The following is a 24,934-nucleotide window of genomic DNA, read 5'->3' as shown; positions in this document are numbered from 1 at the left end:
ATGCCCGAACACTAGACTGTATCAAAGGAAGCATGCAATATGCAGCGTAAGTGTATGCCAGGAGGTATAGGCAAAGAGCTGCAATAGAGGTGAGAAGTTGAAAGAAATTGCTGATTCAAACGACCTAAATCCAGTGTATGCAAACATAAATGTAAACAAATCTCTTCCTAGCGTACATCCGTCTGAGGAAGCCTCATATGTGTGCCATGTACGAAGCAATTGTAAGTTCAATAGGTGTAAAAAAATACCTATTTTCTAAATCCTATGTGGACATAACCGACACGGACATCGAGGCGAGTGCGGTGGGGGAGTTGATCGACATTGGGGGGACACCAAGCGAAGTCAGCCTGGTAACAGAAATAAAGGAAACAAATACTGTCGGCATGTTGCAGGATAAGAATACATCAGCCATTGCTAAAGATACAGAAAACACTGCAAAAGTTTGCAGACTGGACTTAATAGAAGACCCACGCTGTATGGTCCGTATGGAAGCAGTAGAGGACTCACGTAATGAGAGCATATGGTCCAATCCCCGCACTCACCATCCTCAGTAAACGGAATTTGCCCGCATACAAACACGGCTCTCTCACGATTCAAATCGGATGATCTAGTAACAAACATCTACCAAGAGATGGAAAAAGCCTATGAAGGCGACGAGAAAGAAGGCAGGTTGAGGTGGGATTCCGCAGATAAATGAACTTAACAGATCCCCTCAAACACAGCAAATGTATACACCATTTTCAATAAACTCGCAAAAACAGCGACGGTTCCATTTAACGAATGACCAGTGCGAGACCTATTAAAAGCCCCGCCTAATAAGATAAAAGAACCAGACCACTGCACAAGCTTTATTCTGAAAATGGCAAGAAAGGGAAATGCATTGTTACAGGACAGTGAAACAATAAAGAGTGACACGCGAGTAATCGTCATACTGGAAGATAAGGACTCGCCTAGGGTGTATACTAACGAAAATAATATGAAACAGCAAAATAAAGAAAGTGACTCGAGCTGAGAGCAATCAACAAATGGTCATTTATGAGGAAGCAGAAACGATAATTGTCACCAATAAGAAAGAAGTGGCACCAGGACGTCAACAGTCAAATAGTGAGAGTGATATGACAAGAAATCAGTAGTCTGCAGATTTGCAGCACGACACAAGGCATCTTCAGGTGCAGGAACGTTATAAAAAACAAAAAGAATTCAATCATGATACCCGTCGAAAGAGCAAGTGGGTGAACAGTCAGGGGCAGTACATTTATGAAAAAACAAAACAGCAGGAAAATAATGGAAGTGAGAAAACACCCGATGAGAATAACCCAAAATGGAATGAGTGTGCACAGACAATCGGTCCACAGAAAAACAACCTGTCCATTGCACCGGGGATACAAATTCACAACAATGTAATGGCTGCCATGACCATCGCAATGGCACCATTCACTAAATTATGTGAGGTGATGAGTGAGCGCATGAAGGACAATGCCACAATACAGGCAATGATATTAAAAAAATGGGTCTACCTGGAAACATTCACAGCAAAAGTAGAAGAACGACTGAACATAGAATCAGAAGTGTCACAAAACTGGCAAAGAAGACTAAGTGATATAGCCAGTGGGGGTTTTGGGGGGAATACCATATTAATGGAGCCCTTCTAGACTCCATAAAGTGGAGAGCATGTTCAACCAAACAGCGAAAGGAAGAAACACCAAGACATGACCCCAATGAAAAAGGGGAAAACGACGATTGCAGGTGTACTGGGCAGCAAAAGCAAGAACATAATAAAGTTAGTGAAGTGACACTGGTGACCACAAATCACCAGGGTTGAACACCGAGGCATTGCCCGGTCCCGAAGAGTACTGATCCACCTTCCAATGTTGACACCTTGGGTAGTACTACAACACATAATACAGCTACCAATAGTCCGATGAGAAGTTTAGAAGGCAAAGAAACATTCTCTGTGTTCCAGCACATGAAAGAAGGAGAGACAACATAAAAACAAATGCCTGAGGTCCTACCACAAAGAAGCAACAGATCCCTACAAGGTCAACAAGGGAAGAAAATGAAAAATCAAACATTAGGAAAACAGCAGAAATCAAATGGTGCGAGAGCATTCTTGAGGAACATCTCCAGTCCTCCACATTTGTTTGCACAAACATTAAGACATGTGTGACCTCCAAGATGATGGTGGATTTAACAAATGACTAATGACATCTCTTTCTATATTGAGGAGGCAGAAGGACGAGACGGTTTGGAAAGAGAAACAGGAAAATCAAATACAGGTCAAATTGAGATCCAATGAGTGACTATTGTATTAGATTCACAGGCAAAGCCTCTTAGCAGGCAGGAGCCAAAGGAAAGAAGTGTAAAGACAGAGTCAGTCTTTTTAACGTTAGAGGAAAAAAGAAGGAGAAGTGGAAAAAAAGGACGTACAACAAGTTCTGGATGTAAAGACAACATACGTGGACAAAGTACAATTGGATCAAATCAAACTTTGCCTACAAGTAAAACTTACGAATTGGAACCCGGAAGAACCTGGAAGAAAATTAGAATTCAGACACGACCAGCAACACTCTTTAAAGGCTGCTCGGGTTACAGCTCAAGACACCCAAAAAGTCCTCTTGGAATGTATTTGGAGGGAAGGGTCGGTCACAAACCTAAATAGGAGAAATGTAATGAAACTGTCCCATAGTATTCCTTCACTACGTACAATTGTCTCAGAAGACATCCTTATTGTGGAATACAAGGACCAGTGTAGAGCTGACAGAGTGATTCTCCATTTAAGATCAAGAATGGTGAAAGATTCCTTACTCCAATACTCCAGGGAACTCTTGAGATATGGTTTCGAATTGGTCAATTACGACCAAACAGAGGACGCCCCTTTTCACCAGATGATGTCTGAGCCAAAAGAAAAAACGAATTTCCAAAACGGTAAACAACTGAATTTACAGGAGAATTTCAGCCCAGAGGTTTCCTGGAATCAAATACTGAAGGTGACAGTAAATAGTAATAGCGGGAACAAATACCCGAAAAAACCATGCAGCACAGAGAAGCTTTGTCAAAGCAATCTAACAGACTGAACATGGATAGCATCAGCTCTAAATATCCCAAGAAAGATCTAGCAACGAGGCATAGAATCCCAGAGAGAAGGACAACTTATATCATGGAACTGCAGAAGATTCAGCCATCTATTCAAATCAAATTGTATAAACCTAAGAGTGGCACAGATCATAGTTCTACAAGAGACTTGGCTATTATTCGAACCAATATGTGATGGTTATGAAGTAGCATGGAATCCAGCAGTAAAGGGAAGTGCAGAAAGACCATACTCAGGTCTTCTAACCCTTATAAAGAACAACAGTAATATATGGTTCCTTGATCAAGGAACCCCTAACCCTTTCATTCTTTGGGTTACTTTAGAATACAAAGTCAGGGGAAAAGACAAAGTCATAGTAGTAATAGCGATAAATATTTACTGGAACCACAGGAAATCCAAAACGTACGAAATGCAAAAAACAATATCGGAAAAATGATTGGTTCAAAGTGCTGTCAACATCAGAACATAATGATATGCAGAGGTTTGAATATGGACTGCTTAGCAGCTGCCAAAATGGGCAAGAACGATGTAATACAGAACCTCACGCTAAAACTTTGGATGAACAAAGTGCATACAAGAGATATGTATATGCTGAACGGAAACACAGAAGGAGATTTGAATGGCAATGCATCCTGGTCAAACGGAATCCATGAATCGATAATAGACTATATTTGGATTTCCAGAAACCAGTTAGATAAGGACAACAGAAGACTTGCCGTAACTCTGCATACTAACAGTGACCATATGATCCTGAAACTGTCTTGGAAGTTGGATGAACACTCAGTCAGTGCGTCCTGTAGGTAGGACCTTGTATTAAACCAAAGCTGTAATAAACTCCGCCTTCGGGCCGTTGATGTAAAAAAACTTAACTTGTGCATATGAAGATCAAGCATTACAACTGGAGAATGATCCATCATATCATCACCTGTTTGAAGCATATAAAACACAACAGTCAGGGTTTAAACAACCATAGCTGAAGCCGAAACATGGGTATGACAGAGAGGTGGTTAATGAACGTAGGAAACTGCAAAAAGACATACGTTCACTAAAATAAAAAAATTTAAAAACTCTATAAAAAAGATGAGGTTAAGCTTCTAATACATGCGAGAAGACAGAAATACAGAAACTGGATAATTGGCCACAAATATATGCGCCTACAAGTACAAGGCGAATTGATGCTGAATGCAATGTCGAACGCAAACACAAATGAGATGTGGGCAATCCTTAATGGCACAACGCTACATCAGAGGAGCCGGCTAAGCTGTGGAGTGTCAGAGGACAAATGGATTGCTCACTTCAAGGAAATGTTTGGTAGTAACAGCGAAAATACAGCGATAAAAACACCAGTAAAAGATGGAACTTGAAAGATTGAAACCAATATCAAGGAAATTGAGGAAAAAATATTGAAATTAAAGAAATCTGCAGCAGCAGGGCCTGACGGGCTGTCAAACAAGAACTTACAAAAAGATCCCAAAAACTGGGCTAAATTTATAGGTGCAGTCTTCGGAAGAATAAAAGAAAATAAATAACTACCAATGTCTTGGTCACAAAGCCTCATAATTCCAATCTTCAAGAAAGGGGCAAGAGACAACCCCGCAAACTTTCATCCCATTACATTAGACGTGGTAGGTAAATTGTTTGCCCCATTTCTACAGGAACACCTAACGCAGTGGGCCAAAATAGAGAAAATCACTGACCCTCATCAAGCAGGTTTTACCAAGGGCACAGGGACAGACTTAAACCTGTTCTTATTTACGCTGGTAAAAAATGAAGCCATAAGATCTAAAATGAGTCTCTATGTGGCATTCATAGATATGAAAAACGCGTTTGACGGAGTAAACAGACAGAAGCTGTGGGACAAACTAAAAGTGCTGCATTGCCCTGAAGACCTATTAGGCCCGATTCAAGCATAACATAGAGAAATGGAATCCTATGTAAGACTTAACAATGAGGGATACTGTACAGCATACTTAAAAACTACAGAGGTACTCAAGCAGGGATGCCTACTTGCCGTGACCCTATTTAAACTTTACAAGGACAAATCAGTCCTGCATTTTCCATCGAAAATTAATGATTCAAAGATACACATGATCACATATGCAGATGACTTAGTCATCATAAATCAGACTCAAATTGGTCTCTAATGTCTTTTAAACAAAATGATATGAGCCTAAACGATCTAATCATAAACAGTGACAAAACAAAAATCATGGCATTTGGAGTCAACAAGGAGGCCTGAAACAAAGCTTTCACATGGAATATTGGTAAAGAATTCTTGAAGAACGTGAAAGAAACAAGATACCTGGGGATAAACTTAAATCTATCGATTGCTGACAAGACAAGAAAAGACAAAGGGCCTCATCACGAGTTTGGCAGTAAACCTTAAATGCGGCGGTAGCGCTATTACCACCGCATTTAAGGGTCTGCCAGATCATGACCTTGGCAGATTTCCCCCCCAGCTCTGAGCTGGGGGGAAATCCGCAGCAAATTTTCTGATTTTCGGCACGTTTTGCCCCAGCAGGAAATCCGCCAGTGGTAATGGCGTGAATTCTCCCCATTGGGCCCAATGGGGAATAAGGAATTCCCGAATGGGCACAATGGGGAATGGGCAATAACCGTTCCGCCAAACCTAATGCTAATAGCGCCGGGGGGTTTGCTGGTAAGGCTATTAGCGCCAGCGCTAATAGCGCCGGCATTACCGCCCAACTCGTGATGAGGCCCAAACTATCAAAAGGTATCACAGCTGGCAGCACAAGCATGGATTTTGCATGCACAATACAGAAAATTCTCCATGATACCTCTTCGAACCTTCTACATGAGTAAAGTTATTCCAGTGATAACGTATAGCGGTGAAACATCATTAAATTTATCATGCAAAGTCTGGGAAGCCCTTGAAGGGCGATTTTGGAAGAAAGTATTACCGCTACCAAAAGGTATTCCGATGGCAATGATACACAGAGAATTGGGCCTGCAATCCATAGAGTCCATAGTGTTGTGGAAAAGCTTTAACATTTTGAGAAAAATATCTGAAGATCGCCCTGCACAAGGTTACGAAATTCTTAAAAGAGGCAACTTCGGGAAAGGCTCGACAATACTGAATGAGTGGAAAAGCAAGTGTATGGATCACATGAGGTTCCTGAATATGACATTGGATCAACTCCTAAACAATCCAGGAAAAGTGAAAGTAAAGTTACAGGAAGAAGACTGGGTACGATCCATAGACTCTCTGGCACAATATGAATCAATGAAAGCCCTCAAAGGATCTGAGAGGAAAAGAAATACAGATCCCAACTATTTTCAAACATTTCTGAGTAACCACCACCGAGACAGTTTTATAAGACTGGAAGACGAGGGGTGGATGAAGGGAGATGTAGGCTATGTAAGGTTGAAAACAGCTTGGAGTCAACCAAACATCTGCTGCTTGAAAGTCCAAGTGGAGTCAGTATGAGATCTAATTTCCTCGGCAAGTATATAAAGAAATACCAAACACTAACAAACAAAGATTGGTGGGGATACTTTCTGGAAGGGCGAAACATCAACATGCCATGAGACAGAATAAATCTGTGGAAAAGCTACTGAAAGAGTGTCAAAGGAAATAAAAATTGGCTCCGGTGACGCATGACTCAAACGTCTTGCTCAGGTTTCAAGTTGTATGACTTGTATTTGTCAATAGTGTCAGTGGAATTATTTTATTATTTTTATAAGGCTCAAATTTATTTGGCCAATCGGAAATGGAATTGAAGTGATGGTGTTAAATTGTGTAAATGTTTGTGATAAACTAATATGCACAATAAAAATAAAAAATGTAATAAAAAATAAGTTGAAAAGGAGCTGGCAGCCTTCACACAAAGTTTATCCATACACCACCGAGGAATACTATTCAGAAGAAACTAAGCAAGCGAGGAAGGATGCCTATCAACTGAGTTTCCGAGGGGGTGGAAGACTTTTTCAAAAATATTGGTTGGGGTCATCTAACAACTCCAGTTTCATTTCAGACGATGATGCAATAGGGTGCCAACACCAACAAGTGTGTTTCAACACCATCGCAACACACTGAGGAAACGAAGGAACGGGCACTAACAATAATAGTTTTTTAGGCCAACGAGGGAACCTAAGAGGCAGACCAAGATGACAGACAACCTTGCCATGAATTACCTGCAGCAGGGGCCAGGGATTCCAGCAACCAACGTTTCCTTAGTCATGAATTTGTCCAAACATGTCCTCACAACAGCAGAAATGGATATTCTTCTAAAGGGCCTTTCCTTTGTACCTACAGTGAGATACGATCCGTTCCAAACCCGGATCGAGATCAGCCAGTTACTAAGGAAAATCAGATGAAAACAATTTTCCCAGGACAAAACTGCACAAGAACACCCCCAATTCACGGATTTAGGACCTCCATCACAGTTTTTCGCTTCCTTGGAAAGCAACACAGTGGAGTGTTCCACATTCGAACAGGCCCTCCTGAAAAAACTCGAAGAACTGGCGCAAAATCCACCCATTGTGCACAACAACTGCACCAAGAAGCAATTGGAAGCACGGAGGGGACTATCTGACAATTGAAACATAACGATTAAGACTGCGGACAAGAGGGAGCCATAGTGATCATGAACACTGTGGACTACAACCATATGGTCCATAGCCTAATAGATGACATCAAGAACTACAGACCCTTAGCGATGGCTCCAACAGCTACATTAAAGTCTGTAATTGCACCAATTGTTGAAGAAGCTGGAATGGAAGGCTATATTAATGAAAAAGAAGCAGCATTCCTTACACCCAAAAGCCGAAGACTACCAGTGTTCTACGCACTCCCAAAAGTGCACAAAGGCAATACACCCCCGCCGGGATGCCCAATAGTTTCTGGGATTAATTCAATATTGGAACCCTTGTTGCACTATGTAGACTGCTTTCTACTGGACGAAATACCGAACATGAGATCTTACATGAATGACTCTACGGCCATTCTTAACCTGATCAACACCCTACCTTTTGGCATGGACAGTCAATGGTTAGTCACAATGGACGTTGAGGCCCTGTACACAAGTATTACTCCAGCAGAGACAGTCCAGATGGTACAACATCATCTAGTGGCCATGAAGAATTTTTTACCCACATGGAAGAAATTTCCCTAACACACAATTACTTTCTGTGTGAAGACACCTTTTTCCAACAAGTGTCGGGAACAGCAATGGGAGCCACTTTTGCACCAAGCCTGCCAAACGTATATGTTGAGCACCTGGAAACAGAACACATATATGCAGAGACCAACCCACACCTGGCAAAGGGGATCATGTGGAAAAGGTACATCGACGATGTGCTTCTCATCTTTCAAGGCACAGCAGATGAACTAACGACATTGCATCAGTGGTCTAACAACTGCAACAAAAATCTAAAATTCAGTATTAATGCCAGCAAAACAGAAACTCATTTCCTGGACCTGGTCATCACTGTACAAGATGGTAAATTGATCTCCAGGGTATACACGAAGGAAACGGACCAGAATTCAATCTTGCAGTACACCAGCTACCACACAAAGGCCTTAAGGGATAATTTACCTTTATCACTGTACAAGATGGTAAATTGATCTCCAGGTTATACAAGAAGGAAACAGACCAGAATTCACTCTTGCAGTACACCAGCTACCACCCAAAGGCCTTAAGGGATAATTTACCTTTTGGCAAGTTCTTGCAATATTGGAGGACTTGCACACTCACCCAGGACTACAACACACAAGCTGGAACCCTCAAGAGACAACTGAGGAGAAGAGGCTATCCGAAGAAAATCATTAATGATATCTACAAATGAGCCAAGAACATACCAAGAGATGTAATCCTCCAACACCACCAAACATCAGTGGACAGGGAAGAGAACAGCAGTCCTGAGCTATTCACCACTCTTTAACTCCCTCAAAAAAGAGATAAGGAGGCTATGGCCGATCCTGAACACAGGTGCAAGCAATTTAGCACCACCATCCCTTGCAATCAAAAGGAGACAGAACATCAGAGACATCTGGTGTACACTCTGAAAGATACCCAGGCGGAGCCCTCGGAAGCAACCATCTGGGGGGCAAGCAGAATCACAGGCCATACCCCATGTGGAGGCTGCACGATGTGCACCCAGACAAGTCAAAGTACAAGTGTCGACCTAGGGTGGAAAACACCATGGGAACAAAGAACGCTCACAAACTGTAAGAGCAGAGGAGTTGTTTATCTCATCACACGCCCATGTGGGCTTCGCTACATAGGCATGACTGCAAGGGAGGTAGAAAAGACTTATTGAACATAAGTCCTGTATTAGAACAATGAAACTTACTGCCCCCCTTGCGGCCCATTTCCAAGCTGAAGTACACAGCCAGGACCAGTTTAAATGGACAATACTGGAGGAAATAAGACCCCCACGCAGATGAGACAACTTCGCAGACCTGCTACTTAAACGTGAGCAACACTGGATTTGAATACGGTCAAAAATCACCTGAATGAAGAAATCCAGTGGCATGAACTGGCACTCATCAGATAGACGTGCACAACCACAGCCGTAGCAGGATCCACTATACCATCCAAACAGCAATAAAGAGCACACCAGGATGAGATTACAGGGGCCCCATATTGATACCATCAAAACACCTCAGGAATAATGCCCTTGATCAACCATTTGGGTGTCACCGGCATAGGCATATCTAGGATACACCCTACAGCTGGGCTGTCATCAAAATCCAATGGAGTAAACACATAGATTGTGTCATAATGAAGAAGGTGAAAACCCTTCCATAGCCACACTGCTTGGTCTTCTGGGATAGACCATCAGAATAGACTTTGGGCATACATCACCACCAGGCTGTGCCTCATACCAATAAGGTCATCGACCTCCATGGTGGTATACCCTACCACTGTGATGGTCACATGTACACATTTTATTATTGAACCTTCATTCATTCTTTCTATACACTATACCATCACAAGGCTGTGAACTGTACCCTTGCCCAAAGTTTGTTAAAGGATAATCAGCCTGCTAGCTACTGTCCAAGTACATTAAAAAATGGCTGCACGATTAGAAACGCATCAGCAAAATAGACAACTGTCTACAAATACTTTCAGCACCTCTCCTAGCAACCGCTTTGTGTTGCTGTGACAGGTACGCGACTGGACGCAAAGCAGCCCGACTCGCAGGCTGGAATTCCAACAGCTCAGGTAAGGCAACGCCTCTAGGAAAGAATTGCGAATCTTATGTAAGAACAGTGCCCACATGTTGTGCAGCACGTCCTAGGAAGGAGGGACAGCTTAACACCGTCCCTGCTATTCGTAATGCAATCGATCGCTAGAATCGCGACCCATATGTAAGAACTTTGCCCACATGCTGCACAGCAAATCCTAGGAAGGAGGGATAGCTTAACACTGTCTCTGCCATCCGCAATACAATCGATCGCTAGAAAGGCGACTATCATGTAAGAACAGTGCTCACATAGTGCACAGCACGCTCTAGGAAGGAGGGACAGCTTAACACTGCCTGAGCCATCTGCTTTGCATGCACTAGCAAACCCATTACAGCACGAAAACCAACAGCCCAAAATAAGGCAAATGTGCAAGCACAGGCAAAAACGATCTCTGTGAGACCACTTTGCCTATACAATAGGCACATACTGGAAAATAGAGTGGCACCGTTTAGCTTAATCAATAGGCGATGGCAGCAGCACTGCATAATGTATTTCTCTATTAAAATAAGTCAAAAACCAATGGCTAATCGTTCCTTATCCCTTGACAGAGGATCTGGCCACCCAGCAACATATCTGGAATATCTAATATAATGATCAGATATCCGGCCTCTACCTACCAACACCATCACCCAGACTAAGATCCACACGGTCTGGGCACAAGGTACTTTTCACTTTAATGTGACATGTTTCTTCGTAGTGGAAATCATGAGGAAACCTCGCTAGTAAAAACCTGCAACGGGGATGAAGACCTCTTGGGGCACTAGACAGAACACAAAGAGATCATATAGATCTAGAAAATGTTTACTCTTCTTAAATCACTCTTGATCAGAAATAATTGAATGCAAAGCAGCATGTATAAAAAATTTCTACCGAAACCAGGTCGACATTTCTTTTTACCTATCTTCCCTAGGTTGGATGTGGTAGTCACCGCCATATCTTATGGACAAGACGATCCTTTGGGATGCAGGAAATCACAGATCCTGATGAAGATGGCAAACGCCAGAACGTCATTGAAACCATTCAACCACCTGGATGGACGATATTCCTAAAGAGATATGGGATACGGCAAAAAATCAATATCACTGTAGTGGAGAACACCCCTCTTCTTTCTCCCCCTCCCCCTTTTTCAACCTTATTATGGGTTATCCTGAAATCCACAACCCTTTGCCATTAATAACAAACACATTGGTTTGCATTACGGTACAGAGTTGGTCCCTACTTTCCAACTTAAACCACCAAATACATTGGTTATATTCTGAAAGATACCTCTCAGTCCATACAGGATTTTTAGTATATTCTTTACATCCTTTGATCCATTTTACTAGGAGGGATCTATGAATAACCAACCTACCTATATACCGTGGACACACTTCTTGTGAAGGTGAATAAAAGAAATAAAGGAAAGACGTCCTCCCAGAAATGTCCATGGAATAAAAGTAGATGGGGCACAGTCCCCCTTTTAAGTAACCTCTTTGCTAATTCTGTTGTAGCCAGTAAAAGACAAGCGTTAGTAGTATACCTTGTAGGGAGAGCCTCCTCCTCCCTTTCCCTATTAAATAGGCAGCCCATCACCTCCTTCCTAGGGACGGCACCCCACACAGGGAAAGGGTGTTCTTCTGTCTAGGGTTTTCGGTAGCTTACACATTCACTGTACTAAAGAATCAATATTACAAGAAATGTTCTACCTTATAAGTGTTTTTGTGTGATATAAAAGGAGAAAGCGGTCCGCCTGTACCTTGGCAAAAATCTGTGTGTCTAAATTCAGCAACGATATTGGGCGGTATGAGGAGCATTGCAGGGGATCCTTGTCTGGTTTTAAGATTAGCATTATCACTGATTCATGCATTGTCGGGGGAAGCCGTCCCACCTTCATACCCTCCTCATACATTGATAGCATATGCTGTGCCACCTCTTGTCCCCACTCCTTATAAAACTCGGCCATGATCCCACCCATGCCGGGTGCCTTGGAGGGGGGCAGGGCCCGTATTGCGACGAGGACCTCCTCTATTGTGATGGGTGCAGCGAGTGCCTCCACTGCCTCCATCTCTCAACACCAGGAGGGCTGCCTCCCTTATGCATCTCTCCAGCTCCCCCATCGGCATCAACCCCTTTGACGTATACAGGTTCTCATAGAATCGGCAGAAGGTGTCCGCTATACCCTACTGCCTTACTACCACCCCTACCCCGGCGTTCTCACTGCTGCTATGTCCATGGTCCCTTTCTCGTGCCTAATCATCGCTGCCAGCAATTTACCTGTCCTTCCTTCCTCTCCATACCTGTGAACCATTGCCGGGCGTGCCAGGTACTTGACTTCACGCCTCGCAAGATCATTAAAGCTGTCTAGCACTTCCTTTAGTTTAGCCAAATGCCCAGGCCCACCTCCTTCATCCACCTTCCCTTCTTGTACCTTAATTTCTGCTTCTGCCTCGTTTTGTTGTCTGCGTATCATCTTTAACACACCCAGTTCTAAGTAAAAGCACCTACCCCGAAGCACCACCTTAAACGCCTCCCACACCATACTCATCTCGGGTACTGAACTCAGGTTATCGCTGAAGTATGTCTTAATAAAGTCGTGCACTTCACTTTTGAACACTATCAGGGTCATTACGAGGTAGGAGGTAACCATGCTGCTATTAGCAGCATGGCTATCCCCTTACCAGGTACCGGCTCCGTTGAATGAGGAATTACCGGGCCATTCTGACCTTGTATCGACTGTCCAGTGTATAAAAAGGGGACTTGCCAGGACATAGTCCAGCCGTTGCAAGTCCCATATACTGATGAGAAGTATGAATACTCCCTCACCTCAGGCCTCAACAGCCTCCAAACATCCCCCAGCTCTGCTCAAGCATGCCCCACCAAACTACCTCTGCAGGTTTAGAACGCGAGCACCTCCCCACCCCCAGCTGATCTGTCTCTCTGTGGATCAAGCACAATATTGAGGTCCCCGGCCCATGGAATTTGTGGCACTTGTTCAAGAATGACTCAAAGAAGCCAGGGCTGTCCAGATTAGGCCCATATAGGTTAATGAATGTAACCATTGTGGTGCCCCAACATCCCAACACAATCAGGTATCTCCCATTCGGATCAACTATAATTTCTGTAGTATCAAAGACTAATGACTTGTGCACTGGTGTCATCACTCCTGCTGAGTATGATGAGTAGGAGGTGTAGTGCTTACAAGCCCCCAAGACCTGGCTACCCCTTTGTTCCCTCTGTCCACCAGGTGCGTTTCCTGCAGTAGGACCACCTTGGCACCATGCTGTTCACAATACTGGACAGCTTTGCGGCCCTTGCGCGGGTTGTTAAGGCCCCATACATTCCAACTAATCACTCTACTCACTGTAATTTGATCGTTTATTGTTTGCATATATTTGTTTGTCCACAGAAGCCATACCTTGGCTGTTTACTTTACCTACGAGACGTGAATCATTTTTTACTACTAGTGCCAAATATATCACACAACTCCCTCCACCTCCCTCACCCCCACACACCAACCTTCCCCATCCAACCAACCCCCGAACACACTGCCCACCCACAACTTGCAGTGACACATACCTACCACCCAACTACCCACAACAACTGGATTACCATGGGCAACACCCTGACCTCGGGGGAAGATCACAAAGCTTAACCTCAGCATGCAACAGGACTAACTCGTTACATTTCCATCCCATATATTGATTGCCCATCGTGCTGACTTTATGAACATCTTTAACCCCCTTTAAACAGGTGTCGGCCCAGAACAGATCATAATCGATTTGAAAACGCTTCCAGCCACCTTCCAAAACCCAATAGTCCTGTTTTTAGGGCCCAGCCGGTCGCTTCGGGAGTGTCTCTAAAAATGTGTGCACTGCTCCTGGGTCTGTGAAAAAATGTGAGCAGCCTTCATGCTGAACTCGTAGTTTGGACGGGTATAGCATAGGATACTGTATCCCATGATCTCAAAGTGCTCTCTTTGCCGCAAGGAAGGAGAGGCGAGCCTTCTGAACAGACAGAGTAAAGTCCAGATAGAAGGAGACTCTGGCGTTCTCGTATTTTAGGTCCCCAAGTTCCCTGGCCCTACGGAGTAGAGTATCTCAGTCTCTATAATTGAGCAATCAAGCAATAATCAGGCGCCGGTTCTGCCCTGGTCTGGGGACAACCTGTGACACACAATGAGCCCTCTCGACCAGAAATTGGGTGGACAGTGGGGGATCCTGCAATACCTTCTTGATGAAATGTTCTATAAAGACCTACATATTCCGCTGCGGGATCGATTCGGGAACCCCCACCACCCAGATGTTGTTTCTCCATGATCACACCTCAAGATCTTCATTCTTGTGCTTGACCATCCTCTCTTCCCTCCGCAGCTCCCGGATCGCCTGTGTCACCTCACCACTAGTGTCCTCCAGCAACCCCATGCGGTGCTCGACCTCAGAGGTTCTCCCACTCTCTTTCTCAATGCGCTCCTGCATCCTCTCAACCTTGTATGCCATCCCATGCAGTTTTTTATTGATGGATGCAAAGCCAGACCTCATCTCTGCCAGCACCAGGCAGAGTTCCGACTGCTGAGCACCCCCGTGCGGGCTCACGCGCGGCTCCTCCTGGCTCTTGAGGGACGTCTTATCAGCGTTGTCCCGAGGCATCAACATCTTCTTACTCCCTTTACTTAGCCCTTCCTTCTGAGAGATAGTCAAACAGGACTGTTGCTTGTTTTCTTTTAGCCATGCACTCCTCTTCACTCCACTCTGTGGTGCTCCTCCAGTGTTGGTTTTATATCCTGGAGAAGCTTGGCTTCACCTCCCCTGGCCAGACCCTCGGCGTGCTCTCCCTAGCTGGGCTTGGAGCTCCCCTCCTTGCTGGCTGTTTATTGACGCAAAAGTTATCCCCTTCCAAGCACCCCTGGGCTGATGCCCATGCAGACTGTGTGTCACTTCTACTGTCACGGCAGTAGTGAGGCAGACGGCAATAAGGGGACCGGCTATCGACTGTTCCAGTGGTCTTGCTTTAGTCCCAGCCTGTTTGGGGCTCCTTTGGTTCCCCACTGGTGTTCGCACTATGTAGTCCTCAGCACAGGCAGAGGAAGGCTATCCGCCCCCACTTGGCTCCTGGGCTAGCTGGCCAGTGGTGTGGACTCCTAGTATGGCCAGGGACTGGTTCCCCAATATAATCCTCCAAAGGGCCCTCGCGCTCTCAGCCGCCTCCTTACTTACAGTTCAAAGATGTGCATGGCCACGTCTCCAAAGGGGCCATGTCAGCTTCTGATGGCCTCAGTGTCTTAGTTCTGCAGGCTCCAGCAGGTGAGGCGCTCTCTCCAGCTGGGTAGGTGCGCCACGCTTGAGCTTGGGATGGATTCCTGTGCCTAGTGACACTTCCCAGCCATGTCAGGCCATAACGGGCTATCATGATTACAGAGGCGGACCTGATGGCCCCTCCCCGGGCACTCACTCCTCCTGGCGCCGGTCTCTGCGCCGCGTTTGTTATGGGATCCCTCACTGCGCTGCTCAGATCTGGCATGACCTGCACCAGTCGCCCGAGCTTCCCACTGGGCCCAGGGTTGCAGGTCCAGCCAAGACAGTGCCTCCCACAGTGAATGAGTAAATAAAGGTGTGTGTCCCAACAGGAAAAGGATTTAAGGTATAACAGTCAAACCAATTAGCTGCATCCTGTCTCACTATGTAAGCAAACCCCTCCAAACACTCTCCTAAATAGGTGTGTGATATGAATTCTGGTCTTAATTACTAGAATGTGGATGCTTGTCAATCATATATGCCGACCAGGGCCCGTCTAGTGTGTTGATCAATCTGATACTCTATATTTCAAATAGAACAGTACATTACTTAGTACGAAATACGCTATCAAGAAACGCGTACAGCTTGGTAATCTAGAAAAGTCTGTATCACAATTTATTATAAACAATTCGACAAATACACAAACGAAAATGTTTTTTGTGAAGGAATAATATTCCCAAATTGTTAATTCAACATGGATTCAACGTGCTAAAACAAAAATAAAACAAAAGCATTTTAAGATATTGGCATGAACTAATTTAACATGCACAAATTCATTTAATACAGTTGAGCTGCTATTTGGTCATTCATAACAGGTATGTATCTGAAAATGCAAACAATACAACCCAATGGTTACATTTGTTGCCAGGTGGTACAAATTATCCAGACTCAAGAAAGAAAATGTTCAAGATTATGCTTCATAATCAATAAATCTACTCTGGGTCTATGTAGAGTGGCTGCATGAGCTAGAACACAGCCATCTGCCACCCGCTTGATTGAATATTCCAAAAGCAGGTGTATCCTACGTTTCGGCGTTGATTGGTGTATGTAACGTCTTCGTCAGGACCAGAGTCAGATGTAAATAAAGGTGACCCCTGATGAATAAATGAAAAATAAAAACATTTAAGTGGGTGTAATGAAGATAAGTTAAAACTGGGACAACTAGCCGCTGTATAGAACCTAAAGCGGATTACACAGTCTACACTAAAGCCAGTGCCCCCCGGGTGGTAATGGTAGTATTAAATCTAATCGCCCTCAATGTGAGAGGGTGCTGTAGCGTGTATATAGATAAAAAGCACTGGAAACCAATAAACACTAGGACAAAGGCAGTCAAGGAAATGAATAATGAGAATGAATAGCAGAGGTAAAAGAAGGGCTGCCTGCAACCATAGAGTATTGCTACATCATCAAAAGTTAGGTGATCCAAAATCCAAAGTGAGCTTGGACAAGTTTACAGAGTGGTGACTCATGCAAGTTGTGAGACCACTTAAATGAAAATAAATATAAAAATATATTTTTTTTTTAAAAAGATATAAAATGGTGGTTAACTCACAGCTCCTTATCCTGCCGGGCCCAAGAGGGAAACACAGCAGGTCTTAATCGCAAATGCGTGGGCCGTGACTCTCAGATCGGTGAGAGAAGGAAAAGTAACTGTAGTTCCTAGATGTGGACGAGAAATAAGGGTCCCGTGTCCTGTTAGGAGACAAGTCAAAGCAAAGACTGAAAACTAGGAACTCTAAATGTAACAGTCCAAGGGCCTCATTATGACCCTGGCGGAATAGGTTAACGGGTGCCGCTAATGGTGGCGGACCCGTTAAACCCATTCTGCCTCATTACGAGGTTCCCTCGCGGGACCCGATGTGGTTTTACCAGACGTCCTTACCGGGTCCAGTGAGGGGACCAGGGAGCTAACAACGGTCCGGTCGTAATCAGCCCGTTGTTAGCTCCCTGCACCCATTCCCATTGAGCCCTATGGGGGCTCAAATGGGAATGGGGAAGGTCCGAGCCCGGGTTCCCTGTCGGGGGAATTATCGGGCCATCCAAACTCGGAATGGCCCGGTAAGTCCCCATTCAGGGAACCCGGACCCGGTTTTGGTGGCAGCCATGCCCTTATTAAGGGCATGGCTACCGCCAAAGCCATAGTGAGGCCCCAAGTGTCTTAAAGAGTACAGACGGAGGAGAAAAAAATAGATAAGTAATATCTCCCCTCATTTACCTGTACCGCGCTGTTCCTTCCTAACGGGCACGGTGGGGCGGTGGATGTGCACATGTCCCTGCAGACCTGCCGCCGCCTATTTCCGCCCGCCTCCATTGGCTGACCACGGCACCCTCAAGCTCCCTTCCTCCCATTGGGGACCACCAATACGCTGTCACGGCGTGCATGGAGCCGCTTTATCCTTCCCTCAGGGGAGTATCTTCAACTCCTCCTCACTGCCACAATAGTCTATCAGTGGGTCCCTCTCTGATGCATCAGAGCTCAGTATGTATGAAGCCGCTCTATCCACCCCTTGAGGAAGTGTTTCCAACACCTCCGCACTGCCGCAGGAGCCTATCAGTGGGTCTCTTCTTCAAGCTGCATCAGGGCTCGACAAGTTCCGCTCCATGGGATGGCCGTTGACACCAGCGCCCCAGCCCTCATCTGGCGCTGGGCTGTCCCGCCAGGCCTCTCTCACTGCATGGATCCACCAACCCTATCTAGCTCTTCCAGGGCCTCTCAGGTAGCAGGATCTGGGTCTTGTGTTGCTGACCCCCTTAGCTCTGTTTCCTTCAGTCAGGGTGAGCAATAATACCCGATGGACATTGCAGCGATCTCACCCCTCGAAAGGTACAGCACAGAGAATAGAGAAGTGCGGCCATCTTGACTGCAGGGTCTCTAGCGCCCCCGGCAACCCAGGATTTTACCACCCGAGATATTGGGAATGTGAAAATAACATTACTTAACACCAGGGTCCTCATCACAAGTCCGGCAGTAACCCTTAAACGTGACAGTAACGGAATTAGCGCCGCCAAAACCGCTTTGCTGGATCATGACCCGGTGCAAATACCACAGACTGTAATATCACCTGGCGCTATTACAGCCGGCGCAATCACAGTGGGCACTATTACAGCCGGTGCTAATACAGCCGTCCAAATGAGGTGCAAACACAGTCGCATCAAAAGTCCAAATCACGCCAGCCTCGAGCTGGAGGTAAATTAACACAGCTGCCTGAAATGAAACCACATGTGATCCCAATTCACCCCAGACTGCTACATAAGGCACACCCCTACCCCAAACACTGTTTCCAACACCATGTTGCCACTAGCCACTGCGAGCTGGGACAGGCAGCTGCTCATGCTGTTCTTGCAAGTAGAGAGGCTGTACAGCCAGGCTAGAGCACATTGAGTAGAGGGGTTGGGTAGGCAGGAGAAAGAGGAGAGCCCAAGCAAGGCATGCCTCGAAACCCAGGGACAGGCCCTCACCTTCAACCCTCTCTGACAGACAATTGGTCACCCTGTACTGCCTCAACAGGGAGATTATAACAGAGCTAATGACATAGGGAGCAGTATCCACATCCAGACAGGTGTGCCCCAACTGCTGAAACTAGTGTCGATCCTACAATTCCTTGGAACTGGCACTTTTGAGTGCTCTGTGGCCATGATGCATGGCATGGCACAGCACACATTCTGTGCAGAGCTGTCGCAGGTGCTTGAAGCACTCCTGCGTCAAGTGCAATGCCACATTTCACTGTCTTCCAACCCATCCCAGGTCAATGCCATGAAGGCACAGTCCTATGCCATTGCCCAAATGCCAAATGTGATTGCTGCCCTAGACTGTGCCCATGTTGCTCTGGTGGCCCCACAGGCCCACAAAGTAGTGTATCGAAACTGCAAGCACTACCACTTTGTGAATGTGCAGGTGACCTGTGACCCAAACCTCATCATCACCCAGTGCTGTGCCTGCTACCCTGGTTCCACCCTTGATGCATTGCTCCTATGGAACAGCACACTGCCAGGATACATAGAAAGGCACAGAAGACAAAGGACCTGGATAGTGGGCGAGTAGAAAAGCTAGCACACATGGGCTCCGGGTCACATGGCCAAATGAGGGGCAGGGGGTGTGAATGACCACACCAAGGATGGCATAACAAGCGAATGTGAAATCCGCACTTGACCAACTCCCGCACCAATGTGACAGTAAAGACCAGGGAGCATGCACATGTTGGATTTACCTGCATGGAGAAGCAGTAGTACACATACATTATCAATCAAACACACCAACATGATTACAGGTATCACAACGCAGCTTGCACCTACCGAAGCAATGCAGGAAAATGGCAAAATTGCCACACAGAACAACATCCCTGCCAGTGCCACAGCCATGTACCCATGTGCGGCCAGCCCATAAAGCCCACCGGTTGCCACCAGATGCCCAGGGAGGGTCCATGGGGTATCTGGCATGCCACATGCATGGTGTAAATACACAGCTACATGACAGCCACCATATCCACTGCACATGTCACCGACAGACATCTTACGTAACATATGCTGCAAGGGAGCAGGGTGCATGGGAAGCACAAACAATACATGGCACGAGTGACACTGCATGCACAGACATAAAATAGACACATACAGTGAAATGAAAAACCATCTGCATGCACAAGTAATCCATTGACCTGATAATGTGTAAATCCACCCCCACACCTTACACCATGATTAATGCCTGTGCCCCCACCCATGCAGGTGACTTCTGATACCCACAGCTGTCCTGGCTAATAATCCCCGTGCGTGATCCACAAACCACGCAAGAGAATGCCTACAACCACTGTCGTGACAGGACACGTGTGTACATTGAGCATACCTTCAGCCTCTTGAAGGGCACGTTTCCTCTGCCTCGACCATACCGGTGGTGCCCTGATGCACGCTCCAGAGAAAGTGGGGAAAATTGTGCTTGCGTGTGCAATGTTGCACAATATCTAACTGAAGAGAAATGGATTGCTACCCCCTGACGTGGACATGCCACCCCCAGAGGATGAAGATGCAGTGCCTGTGGCAGAGGCAAATGCAAGCATTGCCTGAGATGACATGAGGGATTGGAGAATGGCATGCTAGTGATGGATAGACAATTTCATTTTACACTTTCACATGACACAAGCCATGCACCACTGTGTGACACCACCAAAAGAAATAAACATGAGAATGACACAATCAGGAAAGTCCTTTCATTGATGAATTTTAACAGTTTTTATGGACTGAAGTTCCCCAACTATCCGCCCTCCCGCAAAAACTCCCCATCGCACTATGCCCCACTTCATCCTACCCCCAACTCCCCATCACACTATACACTATCCCCCCTACCCCTCCCTCACCAACTCCCCATTACACTATCCCTCCTCCCTCAACCAACACCCCAGCATGGCCACTCCTGGAACTCAGTGTCCCAAAGTCTATCACAACCGTGGCCTCTTCCCCACCCCCTGCTGGCCCCTGGTGACTTTGGGTACAGAAGGTGCCCTGACTGTTGCCATGGTGTGCCATGCTGTGACCCCTCTATGGGTGTGGATGATGTGGATGGGACGGAGCATATCCCCAGGTTTTGCTGCCTTTGAACCTTCATGCTCTTCAGGATGGCTTCTGCTAGTGCAGAGATGCCGTCGGTCATTTAACTGACCCATTGTGCATACAGTGTCAGGGTGAATGTGTTGGCAGTCGTCTTGGCCCTGATCCGTGTCATGACATGAACAATCCTGCGGGTATTCCCCTGCATACTGTGCCGAATGGCCGGGAGGTGTGCGGAGTGAGTGTGGCCAATCTGCTCCGACTCACGGTGTCTACGCTCCAGGGCCTCAAGCTTCCACATCAGCATACTGCGTGTTGGACTGTGCTGTGTGGGTGAGGGGCATGGCACTGGCCCATGGCTGTATGCAGGGGAGCCATACGATGGAGTGTCAACACCCGCTCTGGTGTGCGTGTGCGCTGGCGGCATGGAGGCCTCTCTGGGGAGCGTGTGCGCTGGCAGCATGAAGGGCTCTCTGGTAGACTGGTGGTGACATGGGGCTGCTGTCCCCCTGTGGCTCCTCAGTCGCCCTGCCAGCAGGTGTGGCCTCAGTGTCTGACTCTGGGTGCTCCTTTTGGCCTGTGGCATGGGTGTTGCCTTGTCCCTGCTCTGCTGTAGCTTTTACGCACCAGGACATCTGCCTTGGTGTGGTCTGTGTCAGCCGTTTGCAGGTGATGGTGGCAGTGGTGGCAGTCCTTGAGGGCCTGGATGCGATACTCACTGATGGGCTTGCATCCTCCTCCCCTTCCTCTGATGCCTCAGGTGATGCATGAGTGCCTCTAGGGGACATAGGAAATGTTATCAGATGTGGTTCCCCCACGTGTGTTGGCATTCAAGACATAATTGCTATGGTACAGAGTGTGACATATGGGCAAATAGGCATGGTTGGTCATGAGAGGATGCATGTGGGTCCAGCGTCATGGGGCTGCTTGTAAGGATGCGTGTGTGACCCATGGCCGGTTGGTCTTTGGCATGTGTGTGGGTAGGCCAGGGTGACCATGCTGGGGGAAGCTTACGCCTGGCATGCATGCTTGTGTTCCATCATGGCCCCACATCCCCTCCCCGGGTGGCACTCACATGGTGGGAGGGGTGGCTTAGTCCATGGCACTGTCACGGCTCTATGGGGGCACTACTGTGCAGCCAGCAGGGCTCCACAGTGGTGCTTGGTAATTGGCAGGCTGGGCACATGGCGGTGTGTGGGACGTGTACTTCCCTGTGTCTTGTAGGCCATGCCAACATAGGGCAGGCCTACTGGAGCCTCAACATGCTGGTGTGTCTGCTGCACAGTGTTGTGGTCGCTCACGCACCTCATCCCGCTGGCACATTGTGCAGCATTAGGGGTGTGGTGCCCATGGCTTCGGTTTGGTTCACTTGCCTGACCTTCCTGCTGCAGTGACTCTCAGGGGTGCCCTTGGTGACCTGCCTCATGGCTGATGTGGAAGGTGGCTGATGTGCCGCACCATCACTCTGCCTTGTTGGCTTGCCCCGTTTCCGGGTCTGCTAACCTCTGTCCCTGTCCACTTGGGCATTTTATGCTGGGATGCCATTTGAGCAGGCATTTGTGTGAGGGGTTAAGAGGGGTTGACTCACCTCCTGCCTCCTGGCTGCTGGCACCTGACTCCGCACTGCCGATTTCCCCTATCCCTTCAAGGTCCAGCACTGTGCTATATCTCTCCTCCCATGCAGCGAGGACCAGTGACTCTACAGTGCCTCCTCCAGTCACCAGGGACTCCTAGTGGTGTTTGCACAGCAGTCCTCGACCCTGACCCTAAGGTCATGCCACTGCTTGCGGCAGTCCTGTCCATCACAGGGTATGCTGGATACTGCTGCCACCTTGTGGGAAAGGGAAGTCCAGATGGCTGTCCTGCGTGGCCAGTGGTCTTGCATTGGTGGCTGCCATAGAGTTCCTCACAGTGTGAGATTACCTCATCTGTGAGAACCACCAGCTCACCCTTGCTGAATTTGGGTTTTCAAAGGCGATTTTCAGTCACCTTGCCTCTTAGCCTCTCCTGAGACATTTTTGCTGCTTTACAGGACTGGATGGCTGCAGGAAGTGGAGATATTTAATGGATTATGTTTTTCAAAATGGCCACCGCAATGCTTCCTGTTCCAACAGTGACTCAATTTCCACCGGTACTAAAAGCGTCAGGATTGGCAGCGGTAGCGCTATTAGCACTGCGTTCTCAATGGTAGCCCTTATTTCAGTGCAGTTACCACTGGGCACTAACAGCGTTACTTCCGGAGTCGAGGGCTCGGTCACGCCAGGTTGTGATGCAGTGCTAATTCACTTCACGACCCAGTGGTAATTGGGCTGGATTACTGCCAGACTTGTGATAAGGGCCCAGGTCACTTCCAAAGCACTCTGTGGACATATATAATTATATTCTAGATACCCAGATAGATATTATGTGTCTAACAGGCATGGCAACAGATATCCAATGGGCCACAAATTGAACGTGTGACCCCTCCCGACTATGGGCCTCATTACACGGAAGGCGGTAAGCCATGGCGCAATTAGCGCCATGGCTGCCGCCGGTACCTTACCGGGTCCGCCTTGGTGGATGGCGGAATTAGCGCCATATTCCAAGGTGTGTGGGGGCGCTAATTCCGCCATCCACCATTGCCCCTTCACCATTGCCAGTCAGCCCCATAGGGCTCCATGTTAATGGTGAAGGTGCTAATTACGGTACCGCAAATTGCGGTACCGTAATTAGCGCCAAGGTCCCTTTGCGGGTCCCGTACTTAACGCCTGTAAAAACCAGGCGTTAAGGGAGGACCCGCAAAGGGACCTCGTAGTAAGGCGGTAAGGGTTTACCGGTACCGGTGCCCTTACCGGTACCGGTAAACCCTTACCGCCTTCCGTGTAATGAGGCCCTATGTATTTTTTGGAAACAAACAGACAGAAGGCTTAGGGGGTGGGGTGGCCATAATTTGCAGGAAAGAATCAGGGATTGAGTTTGTGGCCCTTGGAACGTACATCTGTTACACCAGAAAAATTCTGAGTCCAAATAACCGGGCAAACTCAAGAAGATGGCACGTCACTGTTTTATTAACAATTATCTAAAACAGGGAGGTTAAAACGAACATCAATGGACGTACGCTCAGTCTCTCAGCGATTTATACAGAAAATAACATTTTTATACTTCATTATGTGTCACACTGATGTCATACTACGTGGCAATAGTAAACACCTATCAGGGGCCGGGGTTGGTCAAGGGAAACATCTAGATATATAATCACATAGGAGCTGGAATTGTTACTGGCTGTCCAAATCAGGTGGACAACTTATGCCTACCTCTTCATACGTGTCATTTTAAGACAAATAAGATACACAGTGTTTCATTGGTCTTTTAAACTATAGGATCCTTCATTATATGGACCAATACAATTGGTTGGCACACTTGTGCCTTGTCTGGAACATTTGGTTCATTTAGCAGCACATAAACCAAGACCCAGGTGCAGGGAGATATGACATGAAGCTACCTCACCACCCAATTAGCCCAGCATCTCTTATCACCCATGCCTTCTGCCATGAAATTGTCTTTGTACTTATCCTTGCAGAGTATTCTCATCCTGGGAATGCACAGGAGTGAGGGCACCGCTATTGTGCCTGGAACTCCAAGTTCAAACTCTATTTCCATTCTTGACTCACGTGAAAAGAGACCACAATTTGGTTAATTCTGCAAGCTTTTAAATGAATTAAAACTTGGCATCCTTTGTGTTCTTCCTTGCACCTTGACGTGAGAGGATTCATCCTCTGCACACTCCTTCTTCAGAGTAGATAGATGACCTTGGCTTCATAGTTCTTGGCTTCAGGTCAGACAGCC

Source organism: Ambystoma mexicanum, chromosome 7p (assembly GCF_040938575.1).
Source record: "Ambystoma mexicanum isolate Mex_15411 chromosome 7p, UKY_AmexF1_1, whole genome shotgun sequence".
Lineage (NCBI taxonomy): Eukaryota > Metazoa > Chordata > Amphibia > Caudata > Ambystomatidae > Ambystoma > Ambystoma mexicanum.
This window is presented reverse-complemented; position numbering follows the sequence as displayed.